Source organism: Schistocerca americana, chromosome 7 (assembly GCF_021461395.2).
Source record: "Schistocerca americana isolate TAMUIC-IGC-003095 chromosome 7, iqSchAmer2.1, whole genome shotgun sequence".
Classification (NCBI taxonomy): Eukaryota; Metazoa; Arthropoda; class Insecta; order Orthoptera; family Acrididae; genus Schistocerca; species Schistocerca americana.
Window position 1 is genome coordinate 370,154,481 of NC_060125.1, and position 12,403 is coordinate 370,166,883.

Here is a 12,403-nt window from a genome sequence, read left to right on the forward strand (position 1 = left end):
TCACATTTTATAAGCTGACGACAATATTCGTGCCGGCCGAAGTGGCCGTGCGGTTAAAGGCGCCGCAGTCTGGAACCGCAAGACCGCTACGGTCGCAGGTTCGAATCCTGCCTCGGGCATGGATGTTTGTGATGTCCTTAGGTTAGTTAGGTTTAACTAGTTCTAAGTTCTAGGGGACTAATGACCTCAGCAGTTGAGTCCCATAGTGCTCAGAGCCATTTGAACCATTTGACAATATTCGTCTTTCCAACATGACGTCCACAACTTGACTTTTTCAAGGTCCGACTCTCTAACAAGTTAACAACCAACTAATAATCGCTTACGTGCCCAAAAATCAGAGTTACAAGTACGTCAAAGATCATAGTGACAAAAGGAAGAACACACATAAGAATAATATCATTGCAACATAAACATATCGATGTATCACAAATGAAACCAAATCTGAATGTTGTCTCAGAAATATGTTAACTACTTTACAGAAAAACAGTAGAATATTACAGGTATCGAGAGGTTCAGGTGAGGTGCCGTAATGGTTACGTAATTCAAGTACCATTACAAGGTCATGGTGGTCGAAGAACGGCGCATCAGAATCCAGGCTACAGGGGTAAACATGAAAATCAGCGATGAGTTAATTTTCAACGTCTTGCAGGAAATTCTGAATATAACAAGCGTCCCACCGCGCAGTCATTCAAAAAGCTGTCCGAACAGAGGCAGCAGTGGAAATGTAGCAACAGTGCCGGACCAATCCAGATGACTTGTTTAGCCACTTTATCATCCTGGACGATTCCTCGGTGTATGACTGTTACGCAGACGCAAGGAGCAATGCTGTTGAAACTTGCAGATTCGTCACCGCTGAAAAAGGCGAACATTCAGTCGCGGAAAAGTTAATTTTTTCGACCGGCATGGCGTGCTGCCAACAGGTTATGCTCGTAAAGTGCAAACCAACACAGGAGTATACTACGCTGTCTCCTGACTAGATTACTGTCAAAACAAAGCGTTGCGAGAATCTTTCCAAGAAGGAGATTTTTCTTGCTGTGTCGTCCGAACAAGGTACAACCAGGGCAAAAGAAACACAGGCGCAAAGATGAGAGGTGGTGCCGGTGCCATAGAGACTCGCCACTTGCCCGAGTTCCACCAGTGCCACGGGCGGCGCTGAGGCTGAAGATACCGACTTGGCCTCGGCCAATTGCCGGCCGAGTACAAGCCGCCAATGACCGGACGACAAGGGACAGAAGTCTACTCGGAAGATAGAAGAGTAGCTCTCGCCCACTTGGTTATATATCATCGTCCAGGCCTGACTTAGACAGGGAACGTTGTTTAGTGAACTCTTAGAAGTGAACAGACAGTATAACTTTAAATGCGAACATTTTAGGTTAGGCTTTACCGGGCTGTTATTGACATTAAATGAAACAACAAGTTTACTGTTACTAAAATGTAAACTTTCACGGCCGGAAATATCATGTCCATTATAATTATCCGGGCTGTTATGCCGTGGTCGGTTGATGAATTCTGAGGTGATTCTCAACGTTTCGTCTCCGACTGTGGGAGACATCTTCAAGGGGGTCCGTAGCTTGATGGAAGCGGGGTGTTATCAAGACGTTAGCGGACAGAGCTAGAAATATTTGTGAACCTGAGTTGCTCGACGCTGAGATGGAACATCTCCACAATGCACTAACGAAGAACGGATATTCGTCCGCCGAAATAAAACATGCGTTGAGGCAGCCACGCAGAAATCATACTGACGTACAGGCTACTGCAAAATCTAATGTTTTCCTGCCGTTTGTTAAAAATGTAACGGAAAGAATAGGGAGGATCTTGACGAAGCGGAATATTACCGTAATTTACAAGCCCACCAGGAAGATACAGGAATACCTTAGGCCTGCCAAGGACGCTCGCAAACCATTGGAAAAATCTGGAGTGTATAGGATCCCATGCAGCTGTGGTGATGTTTATATGGGTACCACCAAAAGAACTGTTTCTAAACGTTTGGAAGAGCACAAGGGAAATTGTAGAAGAGGAGAAACGGAACGATCAGCTGTTGCGGAGCATGCTTTCCAGCCAGGGAACCACAATATTCGTTTCGAGGAGACGCAAGTACTAGCGGCCACGAGCGGATACTACGAAAGGCTCTATAGGGAGGCAATCGAAATCGCTAAACACCCAAATAATTTCAACCGAAAGGAGGAGGGCGTCAAATTAAACGGTATATGGATGCCGGTGTTAAAGAAGATGTGTACCACTCGTCCACTACTGGGTGATGGCAACGGCGATCGACGGCGACGGACAGCGGCCAATTGCACTGACGTTTTCAAAACACGTGACGTCACGCCGCGGCGCGGGGGCGCGCGGACACGGAACTTAGCGGCAGTCAGTAGCGAGCCAGTGTGTGTGTTGGACCTTCCATCAAGCTACGGACCCCCTTGAAGATGTCTCCCGCAGTCGGAGACGAAACGTTGGGAATCACCTCAGAATTCATCAACCGACCACGGCATAACAGCCCGGATAATAATAATGGACAAGTTTACTGTTACCAGTTACTGTTTATTTATCTCCAAGTCACGTTTCAAAGGTTTAAACCTCCATCATCAGGTGGACTTACATTTGTTAATATGACATTTGTGTGTGTTTTGTGTGACGATTTTTTGGGGGAACTAGTGGCACTGTCTAGTGGAGAAACAAAACAATATTTCTGAACATGGTTTTGGGTTTCTTTTGACAAAAAATTAAACTTGTATCTAACGGTAAACATAAAATAAATAAAATAAAGTACATCCAGTGATCACAGGTCACAGTCGTAACACGTCACATGTATACTATCATATTTTGTAAACAAATATGGCTTCGGAATCTATGGGGTGTATGGATCATATAGCAGAAGAGAAAACATTGTCGCAAAGTCCAAAAAATATACGTCCTAACAAAATAAATTTTGTAAAGGATTTGGAGGTGTTGTTTGAAGTGTTGAATGCATTCGTTGGAATAAATACTTCAGGTGGTATATAAATCCGATTCTGACAAGTTAAAATAGCTTAAACTTCATACTCATTTATACAATCAGGCGAAGTGTTACAAACATTTAAGTACAGTAATCATATTGGCTACAGTGGCAAAATTATACACAAATAACAATTTTGGTTGGCATTGATAGATACACTCCTGGAAATGGAAAAAAGAACACATTGACACCGGTGTGTCAGACCCACCATACTTGCTCCGGACACTGCGAGAGGGCTGTACAAGCAATGATCACACGCACGGCACAGCGGACACACCAGGAACCACGGTGTTGGCCGTCGAATGGCGCTAGCTGCGCAGCATTTGTGCAACGCCGCCGTCAGTGTCAGCCAGTTTGCCGTGGCATACGGAGCTCCATCGCAGTCTTTAACACTGGTAGCATGCCGCGACAGCGTGGACGTGAACCGTATGTGCAGTTGACGGACTTTGAGCGAGGGCGTATAGTGGGCATGCGGGAGGCCGGGTGGACGTACCGCCGAATTGCTCAACACGTGGGGCGTGAGGTCTCCACAGTACATCGATGTTGTCGCCAGTGGTCGGCGGAAGGTGCACGTGCCCGTCGACCTGGGACCGGACCGCAGCGACGCACGGATGCACGCCAAGACCGTAGGATCCTACGCAGTGCCGTAGGGGACCGCACAGCCACTTCCCAGCAAATTAGGGACACTGTTGCTCCTGGGGTATCGGCGAGGACCATTCGCAACCGTCTCCATGAAGCTGGGCTACGGTCCCGCACACCGTTAGGCCGTCTTCCGCTCACGCCCCAACATCGTGCAGCCCGCCTCCAGTGGTGTCGCGACAGGCGTGAATGGAGGGACGAATGGAGACGTGTCGTCTTCAGCGATGAGAGTCGCTTCTGCCTTGGTGCCAATGATGATCGTATGCGTGTTTGGCGCCGTGCAGGTGAGCGCCACAATCAGGACTGCATACGACCGAGGCACACAGGGCCAACACCCGGCATCATGGTGTGGGGAGCGATCTCCTACACTGGCCGTACACCACTGGTGATCGTCGAGGGGACACTGAATAGTGCACGGTACATCCAAACCGTCATCGAACCCATCGTTCTACCATTCCTAGACCGGCAAGGGAACTTGCTGTTCCAACAGGACAATGCACGTCCGCATGTATCCCGTGCCACCCAACGTGCTCTAGAAGGTGTAAGTCAACTACCCTGGCCAGCAAGATCTCCGGATCTGTCCCCCATTGAGCATGTTTGGGACTGGATGAAGCGTCGTCTCACGCGGTCTGCACGTCCAGCACGAACGCTGGTCCAACTGAGGCGCCAGGTGGAAATGGCATGGCAAGCCGTTCCACAGGACTACATCCAGCATCTCTACGATCGTCTCCATGGGAGAATAGCAGCCTGCATTGCTGCGAAAGGTGGATATACACTGTACTAGTGCCGACATTGTGCATGCTCTGTTGCCTGTGTCTATGTGCCTGTGGTTCTGTCAGTGTGATCATGTGATGTATCTGACCCCAGGAATGTGTCAATAAAGTTTCCCCTTCCTGGGACAATGAATTCACGGTGTTCTTATTTCAATTTCCAGGAGTGTAGATATGAAAGGCTGGAGGCCAAGGGGGAGGAAGAGAAAGTGAAAGGGTGGAAAGAGTGATTGTATGAGAGCAAACTTTACAAGGCACGGGGTCTGCCTTTAGGCAGTTATTACATGTAACAGATATGTTACATGTAATAACTACCTAAAGGTTGCGGTAATACTGTGGTTAATGCTTAAAAATACGCAGATGGATGTGCAGTTTGTGCCAGTACTTGTACACATAGTTACAAGCTGACAAGGGGCACAAGCTGTTGGTGTGATGATATAACTGTAAATGAGGTCAATGTCTTGTACACACACACACACACACAAATATTTACCATAAATATTTAGATATGTTACCACAACAACCCCCGAGTGTAGGAACAGACAGTTGTTGTGAACTGCATTTGCTGTATACTGTGAAGTTTACCTATGATTATTTGCACTTAGCCATTGAGGGTCTTTTTGTGTTACATGACGTGCAGTGTTGCAGACTTCATTATTCAACAAGTCATAAATATAAGTAAACACTTTAACTCATTTGTGTGACTTTGTTACTAATTTGTTGGAGTGTTGTAGAATCTTCGTTCTCCTATCCTGTTACCCGACCCTAGGGTATAGTTGTGCAATAGTGTCAGCGAAAAATTGTCTTAGCGGTGTACTGCACCAGAAGCCGTTTCACTAAATCACAAACTCGGCCTACCGTAACAACAGTGGCAATTCGGCCTCCACAGCAATACCGACGAGGCCTTTACAAACCTGGTGACGACGGTTTACATGCTATTACATTTTGTCTCAACCCTGCACTCGCCTGTATTTGCACACAATGGCTACTTCTTCTTTCCTCAAAGCAAAGTACCCGCTAAGTCATTAAGCCTTGCGAAAAATGCGTCGTACTGAAGGGTGAGTATATAGAGAGAAGGATCAATACAAGCACTAATTTTCATCGTCGTAGCTTGATTTTTTTTCTAGGTAATAATTAATACGTTATGACTGCCCCTTGTACAGAATGCAGGTATGTTTCGTTGCCAAGACTACGACTAACGCTCTGTGAAACCGTGAAATCAAAGTACAGGAATGCATCTTTCACAACAGCGAGGAGCTGGAACCGGATAGCGGCGTCTCACATGCCGTCGCACTCGTCGTGAGCTACAGGTTAGCAGGAGCCGACATTGTGTGCCGAGGTGCGGAGAAAGTCCCAGCGCGACGAGAATCACTGAATCTCTACTTCTCTCTCTGTCTCTGTCTCTCTGCCTCCCTCTCTCTCTCTCTCTCTCTCTCTCTTTACGGGTCCTGCACTAAGATGTCACTATCGCCATGCTGCAGGTTTCCACTGTCGTGTATGTGGATATGTTGGTATCAGACAGACGGCGAGACAGCGCTAAATACACTAGGGCGTGCTGAAAAGTAGTGCCTCCTAATTTTTTTATGAGAAAACTCTTGGAGCTTTTTTGAATAAAACAAACGTTATTAACATTCTACATTCTTGTTCCGCATGAGAGCTCCGCACTATAGCATGTGAGATCGTGAGAAACAGAGTGCTGTAATCGAGTTTCGAATTCGAAGAGTTCGTCCACACATGGAACGTCCTCCCCTTCGCCATGACAAAGCCACTCCACACAAGAGCGCTGCGACATCTGCACCAATGCGACATCTTGGATTCCCTGTAATCGGTCATCTTCCAGTCCCAACTTGGTCCCATCCGATTTTCATCCGTTTCGAAAACTTAAAGAACACCTCCGAGGACTTCACTTTGATAGTGACGAAGCTGTACAAGCAGAGGTTGTCGCTCCATCAACAACGGTAAATATTCTTCAGTGACGGTACTAACAAACTAGTCTGTCGTTGGAGAAATGTGTCCGGCGCCAGGGTGCGCATGCTGAGAAATAGATATGTAGGCATGAAGAATAAACATGTCGAATGTTAATAACCTTTGTTTTATTTAAAAAGCCTTTAGAGTTTTCACCAAAAACAGTTCGGAGGCATTACTTTACAGCACCCACTCGTATATTCTGCAAAAGTAGACGAGGTCGAAGTTTCAATGCCCGCTTCGTAGTGCTGCTTTCGCCGCAAAAGTTGCAACTCTACTTCGGGTAAATAGATATATTTCACCTAAAGTCATGACAGAAAGTCAGATTTATGTGAGAACGTAGTCTGGTAGAGACAACAGCTGAACTCTCAGACGGAGACATAAAAGCGTATAACGAATTATCTTCCTCTGACACTACATTTTTTACAGAAATAACCGATACCATGTATACTATCGATTCTTGCATAGGTTAAAATTATCTCAACTGTTTCACTAGAAGCATTCATATGATTCTGAATACGATGTATTATATTTCAGGCTAAAATGTATAAAAAAAGAAATTAATGTGTTACAATCGATATGTACCAACAGTTAAAATTACTGTTCTTTTAAGAATAAATGAAATTACAAAATTTCTGTCATTCTTAAAATTCAAATTATTAATTGCGCAATCAAAGGCTAATTATTAAATTTGTTTCTAGATTTATGATATGCCAAAAAGATTCTTCTCGTGTCGAGAAAGTGTGTAAACTCTTTTGTTTTGTAAACTCTTTGGAAATTGTGAGTGCCGCAGAATGTAAGTAGTGGTGAACATGCCTCTGATGGAAACGCACGTGTTTTGCTAAACTTGTCAACAACAATGTAGGTTTTGATGTGACAGAAGTGAAAATAGTGAAGTTGGTGTGATTTAGGAGAATGGGATAAAATAAAAAGGATATTCATAGCAACAGGCAAATCTTCGTCAGTTACTTAAAGCAACAAGAACCAGCAACGTTAAATCAAAATTTTCAGCAGCAAGAACGTATTCCTAGACATAAAAAGATTTTGAGCCAGCAACAGTAACAACGAGATAATCAAGGTAAGTACAAAAGTTCTTCTTTTGTAATCTTATTCCTCTCGTAGTTTTCAAAATTTGTGCAAAAAATGAGAACTTTAATGGTGATGTGTGGGAGGGTAAGATTACAAGCGTCACAGCGAATTCCTACATCCAGCATAAGAACACTACCACAAACTGACCGATGAACTTAATATTAATCTAAAACACACAGGGGCTGGACATAAGAGGATTCGAACGTGCTCAAATTGTTGGTGCTTATATGGTGCGTGCTTCCGCAACCAACGAGCCAAAGTGTTCGCTGTTTCAAGATGCACCATGTCGAGGGTTTATACGGTATACAGGGAACGAGGAGAAACATCGTCCGCTAAGTCATAAGGCGAATAAATGTAATGAGTGATGGTGATGGACCGTAATTGAAGAGGACTGCGACGAAAAAGAAGAGGACGACAGCCAGTAAAGTCACTGCAGAACTGAATGTCGCACTCGAGAACCGTATCAGCACCAAAACAACAAGAAGGGAATTCCATGAGTAACGAATTCCAGGGCGAGTTCGAATTCCAAAACCACTCATCAGTGATGGAAACGCCCTTAACGTGCTGACGAATCCATAGAATCTGTACTGTGGAGCAATGGAAGATTCTTACTTCGTCGGATGAGTCTTGTTTCACACTGCTCCGGTCGAGTTTTCCTCCCGGGAGTAAAACGCGGCTGGGGTTCGGTGATGATTTGAACACCCATATCGTGATGATAGTCCATGGGCCCCGAGCTTCCTCTGCAAGGCCGTATTACTGCCGAGGATTACGTGTCCATTTTGACTGTTCCATGGTATGATGTTTGTTCCCCAATGGTGATGCTGTTTTCCGAGACGACAGGACCCCTCTTCACAAGCTATCGTCATCCAATACTTGTTTTGTGAGAATGAGAAAGAACTGTCCCACCTCTCCTGGCCACTACAGTTCCCTGATCTCTGTATTATTGAGGCTTTGTGGTCTAGTTTGGAAAAAAGCGTGCGTCATCGCTATTCAACTCCTTCATCGTTACCTGGAACTGCCAGTATTTTGCGGTGAGAATGGTGCGAGACACGCTTGAAAATCATGTAGGACCTGTAAGTTGTTCTGAACACCAACGGTTTTCCTGCACCGTATTAAGCATGGTAAGGTGTTGCGTTTTTGGTGTTCCATATTTTTGTCCACCACGTTCATATTGTCAATGCTAAGAGAGTTACTGTGACCGCATGAACACAACGTTTATGCTTGTTGATTGCTACATATTCCTTGGAACATTTACTCGATTGCTGTCGTAATGAAGTGGAGCGAATCAGATTAGAGCCTACGACACGCTGACTTCTTTGTGTGTATGGTTCGTATTGGTAGTGGTAAGTCAGTAGGCTAGCATTTTGGAGGTCAGTGGTTCCTATTCCTGTCTAGTTAACCAGATTATGGTTTTCCGTGCTTTGCCTAAATCATTTAAGGCAAATGAGCCTCGAGTTAGTCACGCCATAGAAATATCACAGAGGAACAGTGTGTGGCGATATGGGATGCAATGATCACATACGCTTTGCTGCAAAGATACCTATCGGTATGATACTGAGATAATGGAGTTTGTCTCCCAGAGAGAGCACAAAACTCTTGTATGACCCACAGTGAGCTACTGTTCAAGCTTGTTCATGCATGTTATATTGGACAAATGGAGGATAGTATTGGTATGATACTGAGATACTAGAGCTTGTCTCCAAGAGAGAGCACAAAACTCTTGTATGACCCACAGTGAGCTACTGTTCAAGCTTGTTCATGGTTATATCGGACAAATGGAGGATAGTACTGGCATGGTACTGAAATACTAGAGCTTGTCTCCAAGAGAGAGCACAAGACTCTTGTATGGCCCACAGTGAGCTACTGTTCAAGCACGTTCATGCATGTTATATCGGACAAATGGAGGACAGTATTGGTATGGTACTGAGATACTAGAGCTTGTCTCCAAGAGAGAGCACAAAACTCTTGTATGACCCATAGTGAGCTACTGTTCAAGCTTGTTCATGGTTATATCGGACAAATGGGGGATAGTACTGGTATGGCACTGAAATACTAGAGCTTGTCTCCAAGAGAGAGCACAAAACTCTTGTATGGCCCACAGTGAGCTACTGTTCAAGCATGTTCATGCATGTTATATCGGACAAATGGAGGACAGTATTGGTATGGTACTGAGATACTAGAGCTTGTCTCCAAGAGAGAGCACAAAACTCTTGTATCACCCACAGTGAGCTACTGTTCAAGCTTGTTCATGCATGTTATATCGGGCAAATGGAGGAAAGTGGCAAAACGTATTTGGTAATAAAAATACTAGTAGTTTGGGTAACAGGCGGACCTGAATTCTGATAATTTAGTTTATAAATGCGGCTGGTGTTATAGCTTTCAAATCAAATGAAGATGGGAGGATATCGGGTAAATACATATAACAGCAGTATAAATGGACACAGTCATATTTGCCTCACGGCATCAAACCTACCTCAGTCCACTAGGTAAACTCACCAAACAAAAAATTAACTACCCATAGAGAGAAATCATTACGCGCATCATTTAACATAGCGTAATTCCGTCCCTGCACTAGATAACCGCCTCTATTCGGTTAGGACGTGAGTCCACAAGGCTGTGCAGGTTCGACTCATCCTGGTTAAGCCCCTCTCTGAGACTGACTGCACAATTCCTTCAAAGTCGGCACTATACCCACTGTTTCAAGGTGTCCCACATATTTTCTATGGGGTACGAGTCATGTGACTTTGCAGGCCAATCGAGATGTAATATGGTGGAAGTGCGTTCACATGTTCTTCCAGTCCAATGAAGTTTTCTGCTGTCGTCTTGTAAAAACAGGGGTGACAATAACACACTCATCACGCAGGTGTTGATTGAAAGGCCACATATCATTATTCTGAATGTTTAAATAGGCATGCTGGTTCACGTCAATGGTTCAAATGGCTCTGAGCACTATGGGACTAAACATCTGAGGTCATCAGTCCCCTAGTCTTAGAACTACACTACTGGACATTAAAACTGCTACACCAAGAAGAAATGCAGATGATAAATGGGTATTCAGAATGAGATTTTCACTCTGCAGCGGATTGTGCGCTGATATGAAACTTCCTGGCAGATTAAAACTGTGTGCCCGACCGAGACTCGAACTCGGGACCTTTGCCTTCCGCGGGCAAGTGCTCTACCAACTGAGCTACCGAAGCACGACTCACGGCCGGTACTCACAGCTTTACTTCTGCCAGTACCTCGTCTCCTACCTTCCAAACTTTACAGAAGCTCTCCTGCGAACCTTGCAGAACTAGCACTCCTGAAAGAAAGGATATTGCGGAGACATGGCTTAGCCAGAGCCTGGGGAATGTTTCCAGAATGAGGTAGGAGACAAGGTACTGACAGAAGTAAAGCTTCAACACGATACCACAATTCATCAAGAGAAGTGACTGGCGTATTGTGACGAGCCAGTTGCTCGGCCACCATTGACTAGACATTTTCATTTGGTGAGAGATCTGGAGAATGTGCTGGCCAGGGCAGCAGTCGAACATTTTCTGTATCCACAAAGGCCCGTACAGGGCCTGCAACATGCGGTCGTCCATTATCCTGCTGAAATGTAGGGTTTTCCAGGGATCGATTTGAGGATAGAGCCACGGGTCGTAACACATCTGAAACGTAACGTCCACTGTTCAAAGTGCCGTCAGTGCGAACAAGCGGTGACCGAGATGTGTAACCAATGGCACCCCATACCATCACGCCGGGTGATACGCCAGTATGGCGATGACGAATACATGCTTCCAATGAGCGTTCACCGCGATGTCGCCAAACACGGATGCGACCATCATGATGCTGTAAACAGAACCTGGATTCATCCGAAAAAATGACGTTTTGCCATTCGTGCACCCAGGTTCGTCGTTGATTACACCATCGCAGGCGCTCCTGTCTGTGATGCAGCGTCAAGGGTAACTGCAGCCATGGTCTCCGAGCTGATAGTCCATGCTGCTGCAAACGTCGTCGAACTGTTCGTGCAGATGGTTGTTGTCTTGCAAACGTCCCCATCTGTTGACTCAGGGATCGAGACGTGGCTGCACGACCCGTTACAGCCATGCTGATAAGATGCCTGTCATCTCGACTACTAGTGATACGAGGCCGTTGGGATCCAGCACGGCGTTCCGTATTACCATCCTGAACCCATCGATTCCATATTCTGCTAACAGACAGTGGATTTTGACCAATGCGAGCAGCAGTGTCGCGAAACGATAAACCGCAGTCGCGATAGGCTACAATCCGACCTTTATAAAAGTCGGAAACGTGATGGTACGCATTTCTTCTTACACGAGGCATCACAACGACGTTTAACCAGGCAACGCCGGTCAACTGCTGTTTGTGTATGAGAAATCTGTTGGAAACTTTCTTCATGTCAGCACGTTGTAGGTGTCGCCACCGGCGCCAACCTTGTGTGAATGCTCTGAGAAGCTAATCATTTGCATATCACAGTATCTTCTTCCTGTCGGTTAAATTTCGTGTCTGTAGCACGTTATCTTCGTGGTGTAGCAATTTTAATGCGCAGTAGTGTACCTAACTCACCTAAGGACATCACACACATCCATGCCCGAGTCCGGACTCGAACCTCCGACCGTAGCAGCAGCGCGGTTCCGAACTGAAGCGCCTAGAACCGCTCGGCCATAGCGGCCGGCTCACGTCAATGGTCACCTCTAAGTGTAAGGAAATAGTCCCATTGACAGCCACACTGTGGTGTCTGGTGTACGGATTCTTCCGACGTAGAGCGCTCTGTCTCGAGTGTGCTGACGTGACGAACATTATGGCCTCCGAGTCTCCGTTATAAAACGTCTGCATACGGTAACGTTCCGCTCGAGAGGATATGCCTCATAAACAGGTGTGTGAGTCAGCAGGTCAGGAGCGTTGCGAGAGGCTGAAGGTCGCACACCCGCGGCTCCGGCCT

General features: G+C 45.7%; 1 non-coding gene across 1 annotated transcript; it reads right to left on the reverse strand.

Annotated features, from left to right (window-relative positions):
• Positions 1–10,581: 10,581 nt before the first annotated feature.
• Positions 10,582–10,656, reverse strand: Trnap-cgg. Its single transcript has one exon. It is a non-coding gene; the product is annotated as a tRNA-Pro (tRNA).
• Between the last annotated feature and the right edge of the window lie 1,747 nt (positions 10,657–12,403).